At 37.2% G+C, this 7139-nt stretch overlaps 1 long non-coding RNA gene across 1 annotated transcript in view; it reads left to right on the forward strand.

Moving 5' to 3' along the window:
* LOC111740702 overlaps positions 1-7139 on the forward strand; it is a 120044-nt gene that overhangs the window by 106341 nt on the left and 6564 nt on the right. The window lies entirely within an intron of this gene.

The raw sequence follows: 7139 nt of genomic DNA on the forward strand, positions 1-7139 counted from the left end.
ATTTATAGTCCTCAATAGCTCTAAATTGCTCTTAAAGTGCAAAATCTATTCCTTCTTTATTCTTTGACCTCGTGTTTTACGTCGCTCAATGATGTCATTTAAAATCTAGCCACATCGAACTCTTTTCAGTTTCTCTAATAGAACACCTGCCGTGTTCTTTCTTACTTCCAGGTTTCTCAAACCTCTTCCTTCCACTTGATGACTTTACCACTTTTCTGTGCCAGGATAACTCTCTTAGCATCTTTTAAGTCTTGGTTAGAAGGCGTTTATCTTGAGAAACTCTCTCAAATCTGCCAAGTTTGGATTAGTTGCCCCTTAATTCCTTCCATGTACATCTCACCTCCTCCTTGCATTTCCTCTCCCCTCCACTCCTAAACTGTGTTGGGTTAGGGATCATATGTGTCTTCTTTGGTTATGTCTCCAGGGCCCATCATAATGAGGTGTTCAATAAATATTTGTTTAATAGATAAGCGTATTCTGGAAGCTTGATTATAAAGAACAAGGCTGGTTTCTGGTTCTGTGCAATAACACCATAGGGCAGGCAGCTAGACTGGCCAGATGCTGAGCTTTAAACTACGGGACAAAGGTTACAAGAGATCCTGATTATAGTCAGAGGTTGAGAATAGGTAAATTATGAGACCTATCCCTGAAGGCTGAAAAGATGAGTAAAGAGCCAAACAGAATTTTATAAATATTTTGTATGTTCTAGTTGTAGTTAGTATGGTAGTTAGATGATTTTTTCTTTTTCCAAGCTACTAAAAGAATATTATTTTGAACTATCCTAACATTAGTATTAATACTGAAGGGAAAAGGGCACATCATATTCATCTTATAATTTTCATATAATCAATACATATTCCAATTGTGAATGTTTATGGTCTTTCTCTAATCTGGATTAGTTTATAAAACATAAAATGAATAAATATTTTAGCCATTGACTGAAAAATGGAATTAATGTATGGGAAAAATATAAACATCATCAAATACATAAACATTATCTTTTCTTGGCCAGAACTACCCAGAACAATTGTCTACTCTGCTTACTTGATCCTGCTTCTCTAATAAATTTCATTCTAAAAATTTAATATTACCTTATATTAAAAATTATATTCATAGTCACTTTTTAAAAATTTACTGATGATCCAAATCCTTGAATGATATAGCTAATATGAAATATTTTGTCTTACTACATAAAAACAAAGTAGGGTTTTTGTCTCTGGAAGATATTTATTGTCACTGACACATTGTGACCGCTCTTATGATATGTCATCATATCATTACCATTTAGAGGTATTAACAACATATACTTCCAAAGATTTTGCCAGATTTCACTAGTAATGTAGCATTGAATTACTCTTGATTTTCTTTCTTCCTTTCTAACTTGATGGCAATGGTGGGGGTCTACCCATCCCAACTCTTTCTTATTTTACCCCTCTTGAAATAAGCCCTCTTGTTGGGCTATCTCATGCACTCTATAGTTTTTTTTTAAAGCACTTGTCATAATATATGCATTTATTGGTTTATTATGTTTTATAATACATTTCTCATTGAGTTTATTACAAATAAGCACATAAAAGCAGAAGTTAATCTATTGGCTTGTCAATTGCATTCTTTGCAATAGCATCTAGCATAAGACCTAAGGTATCAGGCACTGAAAAAAATATATATATTTTTAATAATCTTGCCTTCAGGTTTTGTCAGAAAACAGAAATTACTCTAGTATTTTGAGTAGGAATAAAATTAATTCAGAGCACTGGAATTGCTAAGGGAGAGAAAGCCTGGAAGATTGTTTTTTAGCAAATTTGAAAGTGCAGGATTGCAGGAGATCCACTATCAATGACCTTAGTTGCATGGAATACTGAAGAGGATTATTCTCAGAAGGATGGTTGGAGCCACTGGAAGCTTCTGCTGATGATCTCAGCTGCCTGCTTACAGCAGGTGATTCCTGGGAGAAGCACTGAAAGACAAGAAGTGCTGCCAACCATGATCTCATCTGCCTGAAAGCAGCTGCTGCTGAGAAAAATGGCTTCTCTTCAAATCTTTGTGAATGCTTCCTTGGCAGACTCTAACCCTGACTAATACTGAAAAGGAATTTTGGGACATGTAGTTCCATGGTATAGATAGGGATGAGAGTAAAGCTGATAGAAGGCTATTCAGCACACCGAGTCATAAGGAGGGAGCTCCTAATTAGAGTAAGAATGGCCTAGACTATAAGCTTCATGATGATAGGGATATTAATTAAAAAAAAAATCAATCTATCCCCAGCACCTGGGTGCTTATAGCAATGATGGTTAGCTGAGCAACACAGAATCACATACCTTCTTTCATCATGGACATTTGTTTCCATAAAATGTTTATTTAGCTACTTTTTCCAGCTTCTCTTGCATCTAAGTGGGACCATATAACTAGTTCTTGCCAATGCACTGTGGGCAGAGTGACGTGTATCTATTCCAACTTAAGGTAGTTAATTATCAGGCACTCATTTTCCCAAGGTCTGTTTTTTTTTTTTTCTCTCTGTTATCTGGCTGAGTGTAGAACATCCAGCAGATGATTCTGAAGAGATCCTAGAACATGGCAGTCACTAAGAGAAGTATCTGAGATTTTATTTTTGCTTGAATGAAAACCTCTGATCAGTTTTGAATCGGTCTGATGGGGCCTTGTGTACGAGAACGAAACCATGTAGTGTAAAACTGATGAAATTTCAGGGCTGCTTATTATAGCAGTTGATTACTCCTAAGCGCTTAAAAAAAGTCAATGAATATATGAATAAAACAGAAAGGGTTGCCATGCCCTTTCCACAGTCTGCTGAGGTCATTGCTTAAGGATGAGAGCCCTGACAGGCTAACTCCATTCTGGCTTGTTCTTTGTTCTTCTTCCCCTTAACAACTCACACACTCGCCAAATGTTGTTCAGAGATATGACAAGACTAGTTTCACAGCTAATTAGAAAGGGTCTCCCATTGTTAGAAGTTAAAAATTTTTTTGTAACTCAGCTTTCTGATCAAAACTTTTTAGAAAAAGAAACTCTTGAAGGTGATAAAAGATATCATTCCTTAACATAACTATCTTGCTTGCTTAAAATCCCAAACTCCTATTATAATAACTATGTACGATGTCAGATGGGTACTAGATTTATCAGGGTGATCGCTTTGTAAGTTATATAAATGTCTAATCACTGTGTCGTATACTCAAACTTAATATAATATTGTATGTCAACTATAATTGAAAAAATTTTAAAAAATCAATAAGAAATCCAAAAGAACAAAAACCCCAGAACTTTTAAGTACTTCCCTAAGTTTAGTTATTCCTACTCGAAGACCTGAGAATAACTGAGAAAGCCAGGAGCCTGTGACATACCTGAAACTTCACTCGAATCTTGTGAAAGAATCAGGTAGTGGAAATTAGCCAGATTATTATTTTCTGATATGTCTTCAAATCCTTTTACTAAATCACTTTAATCCCAGCAGCACAGACAAAAATGATAGACAACAACAACAAATTGATAGGCACTATATTAACTGCTTAATGTATTCCACCGGCTATTTATTTCACACATATAACAATAAGGTCTCATTATTATTATCCCAACTTTACTGATGAGGAAACTGACAGTCAAGATTAAGAAAGATTCCTAAGGTCGTATAGCTAATACTATATTTAACACTTTTCTTTGACTTAGGAAAGAATTTATGCATTCGTTGGTAATTTGCTTGATACACTCAAAACCAGTAGTAGAAAGTTTTTATATACATTTTGCCAGGTTGTGTTGGGTCATTTTCTTTACTAAACACCCTGTGAAAGAATAGGTTATTTCTTCATATATTTGGTAAGAAATTTCTCTTGATTTTAAATTATTTCCTTTTATACTAATTTCTCCATGTCTGCATAGTATACTTATTATGAAATTGATTTTTCTCATGGCTTTAAAAACCAGAGACAATTTGATTAACATTTAGGGACTAAAAATGTTGTCTTAAACTTTCTCATATTATGCTCGTATTTTAAAACCAGAAATTAAAAGCATTTTCTTAAAGAAATTTTATTTATAGCTGTAAGTTTCAGTTCCATATCTATAGATATTATTCATGTTGAACTTTTACAAAATAAAAACTTAAAAACTAAATAAAATAAAGTGAGAACTCTTGGTTTGGGATATAAGCTAACTATTTCTCTGTCAATATGGTCCAATAACAACTACTGCTGCTATGAATACAATTGCTATGATTATTCCTCTTGTTGCCATAATTATTTGTTGAGTTTCTATTATTTCCACTCACCATACTAGGTACTAACATATAAGACATTAATCTTTAAAACAACCTTGTGAAGCAGATATTACTGTCCCTATTTTACAGGTAAGTAAGCTGAGGCAAAGAGAATTTAAAAAACTCCTCCCATAGCACAGATAGTGTTAGTTAGTGGCAGAGATCAGATATGAACCCAACTTCAAGTCCTGCTGTCTTTCATTACACCAATCTGCCTCTCCTCACTCATTTATAGACACATGTGAAATAATAGCCCAATTTGCTTACCCAGAATCAAAGAGAAATGCTGAGCTGTATATTTGAGTGCTTTTGGTGTAACAGCATAGACTTCCAAACACATGTTATGGTTTTCTACCTTTGTGTTTACACTTTATGTGCTGCCTTCTTAACTCTTTTCTGCTATTCAGGTCCTAGCCATCTGATAACGCTCAGGACATACCTTTATTGAGGTGGCAATAGATAAATACTAGCCAGGTGAATGCTTCTCTTATGAAGCCTTCCCAGATTCCATCTATGCACATGATCCCTTATGTGAGCTTCGATAGGGGAATGGAAAGGAGGAACCAATGGATCAGGCAACCAGCTTAGCACACAGATGGAGGGAGCGAACATAGTTTATTCCAGCTCCATGGGTTCACTGAAGCTTGTTAAGAAAAGGAACGACATCCACTTCTGATGATTAAAAGCACTGATCCCATTAGCATTGCTTTAGTTCTATAATTTTGTAAAACAGGAAAGGAGAAAAAAATCTAGACAAGAAGCAAAGGTTGACCCAATAAAATTAGAGGATTTATTTTAAAATTAAGGTGTGACCTTGTTCTCTATTGGGTGGCTACTTAACTTTTTACATTGCTGCACAAGAATGGCCCTCTCTCACACACAGAAGTTTCCCACCCAGAAAGCTGATATACCAGCTGACTGGCCGTAGAGTCTAGGAGAGGAACTATCATATGACTTGACTGAGAATTGGTAAGCAGCTAGGCTATCTCTGGGAGACTGGGTCTTCACACTGAAAATCCTCTGAATTCATAAGGTAGGATGACATAAACCAACCACTCCTGTTACTTTCCTTTTATAATTTCTTCACAGTTTATATTTCTTTTTCTTCTCTCTCTCTTTTTCTCTTTGAAGAACCCAAGACTGTCCAATGAGAAAGCAAATAGGCCTCAAATAAAGAGTTGTTCTGGGAAATTGGGCATTTTGAGACTAGCTAAACTAGATAAGAATTCATTCTTTGGCTTGGCTGGCTGGCTGGGAAATGAATAGATTAGAGATGGTGGAAGATGGATTGGAGAGTAAGAAAGTACAGTACAGTGGAAAAGTGAACTTGGAATTAACATACTTGGATTCATTTCTGGCTTTGCTACTTACTGTGTGTGACTAGGTCTTTTCCCTTATTAGTAGAACAAGAATATCTGACTATTTGATCCCTGAAGTATTTTCTGGTTTAAAAAACTTTTATTATTAGAATAGAAGAGGATAATTGAAGTTAAGCAATGCTTGGGTAAGGCTCCAGACCTTCTCTGACTTATGTTGGTTTGCAGAAAGCTGGAGGAAATCCTGCTTCTTCCAAAATTTTCCTAGTTTCAGAAGGCATAATGGAGCCTCATGAGGAAGGGTCTCTGATGTCAGGTAGCAGCTGAGGGGAGGTGGGGGGAGGGTGGCTTTCCCATTACTTAGTTTTCCTTTCCCTCTTTGTCCTGGCTTAAATAGATTTTCTGTCTCAGTGATAACTACCCCCTCATGTAACTGCCCTCTCCTCTATCTACTTGGCATTTCTCTATTTTCTTTCCTACTTTCAGACACCCACACTTTCCATTATTGGTTCTGAGCTAGGTCTAGTTTATCCCAGTGGGATGCTTTGCCCTGGCTCCAGGGAATGGAGAGTTCTGCTGCTTTGTCAGAGGTGATGGAGGTGCACTGGAGTGGAGAGGGCGCTGGGGGTCTTCAAAACTATACAGTTGCCTGGACTGTTAGACAAATTAAATGAGAGTGCATAATGAAGAGAAGACTAATGGAAGCAGATCTTCTCTGAAAAGACTTTTTCCAACAACACTACTAATAACCGACAATGATTATACTCATGCAGGCACTGTGCAGAGCACTTGGCATATAGAGGCTTGGAGGTTAATAACTTACAGAGGACATAGTTCATAAATGGCCAAAGCAGGACTTAAATCCAGCTACATCATTAGACCCTGTGCGTTCTCAACCACTGAACAAAATGATCTCCAAGCGTGGTGAGCAAATGTCTGATCACCTCCTGAAGGTTTAGAATGAGAGAATGGTTACAGAAAGGAATTAAAGTGTCCAAAGTCACTTCCTGTCAGTGAAAAGTGCTTAGATTCTGACATGAAGAAGATGGAAAGGCAAAAGGATTCAGAGCACACTCTTAAAGTGTGCTCTCTGTATCAGCATATCATACCACCTGGAAGCTTGTTCGAAATGCAAATTCTTGGCCCTCACCCCAAACCTACATTATCAGAAACTAGGGGTGGTTTTGCAATCAGTCTGAACAAGTTCTTGAGGGAATGCTAGTGGTCCCTAATGTCTGAGAACACTGTTTTAGAAGAACGGCCTGCCTTCCCCACTCCACTCCATACCTAGGAGCAGATAGATTTCTGTTGTGAAGGTTTTGTAACAGGAGCTTGAGGAACTGAACAAGGGTGACTGTGACCTTGGGCAGGCTGGGCAGGAGGTAGAACACCAGGCCTTGGCTTTAGGGGACAGGGGAGAATGGCATACCTCCTATGACTGTGTTCTCCACATGTTCTCCACACGTGTATGGGGAAGGCCCTATTCTTCTTCTCCACTTGTGTAGGAGCTGACTTATTTCCCATGGCTGGTGTCTCTGGGGTCCTGTGTGTGCCTTTTT

Source organism: Pteropus vampyrus, unplaced genomic scaffold (genome assembly GCF_000151845.1).
Source record: "Pteropus vampyrus isolate Shadow unplaced genomic scaffold, Pvam_2.0 Scaffold67, whole genome shotgun sequence".
Taxonomy (NCBI): domain Eukaryota; kingdom Metazoa; phylum Chordata; class Mammalia; order Chiroptera; family Pteropodidae; genus Pteropus; species Pteropus vampyrus.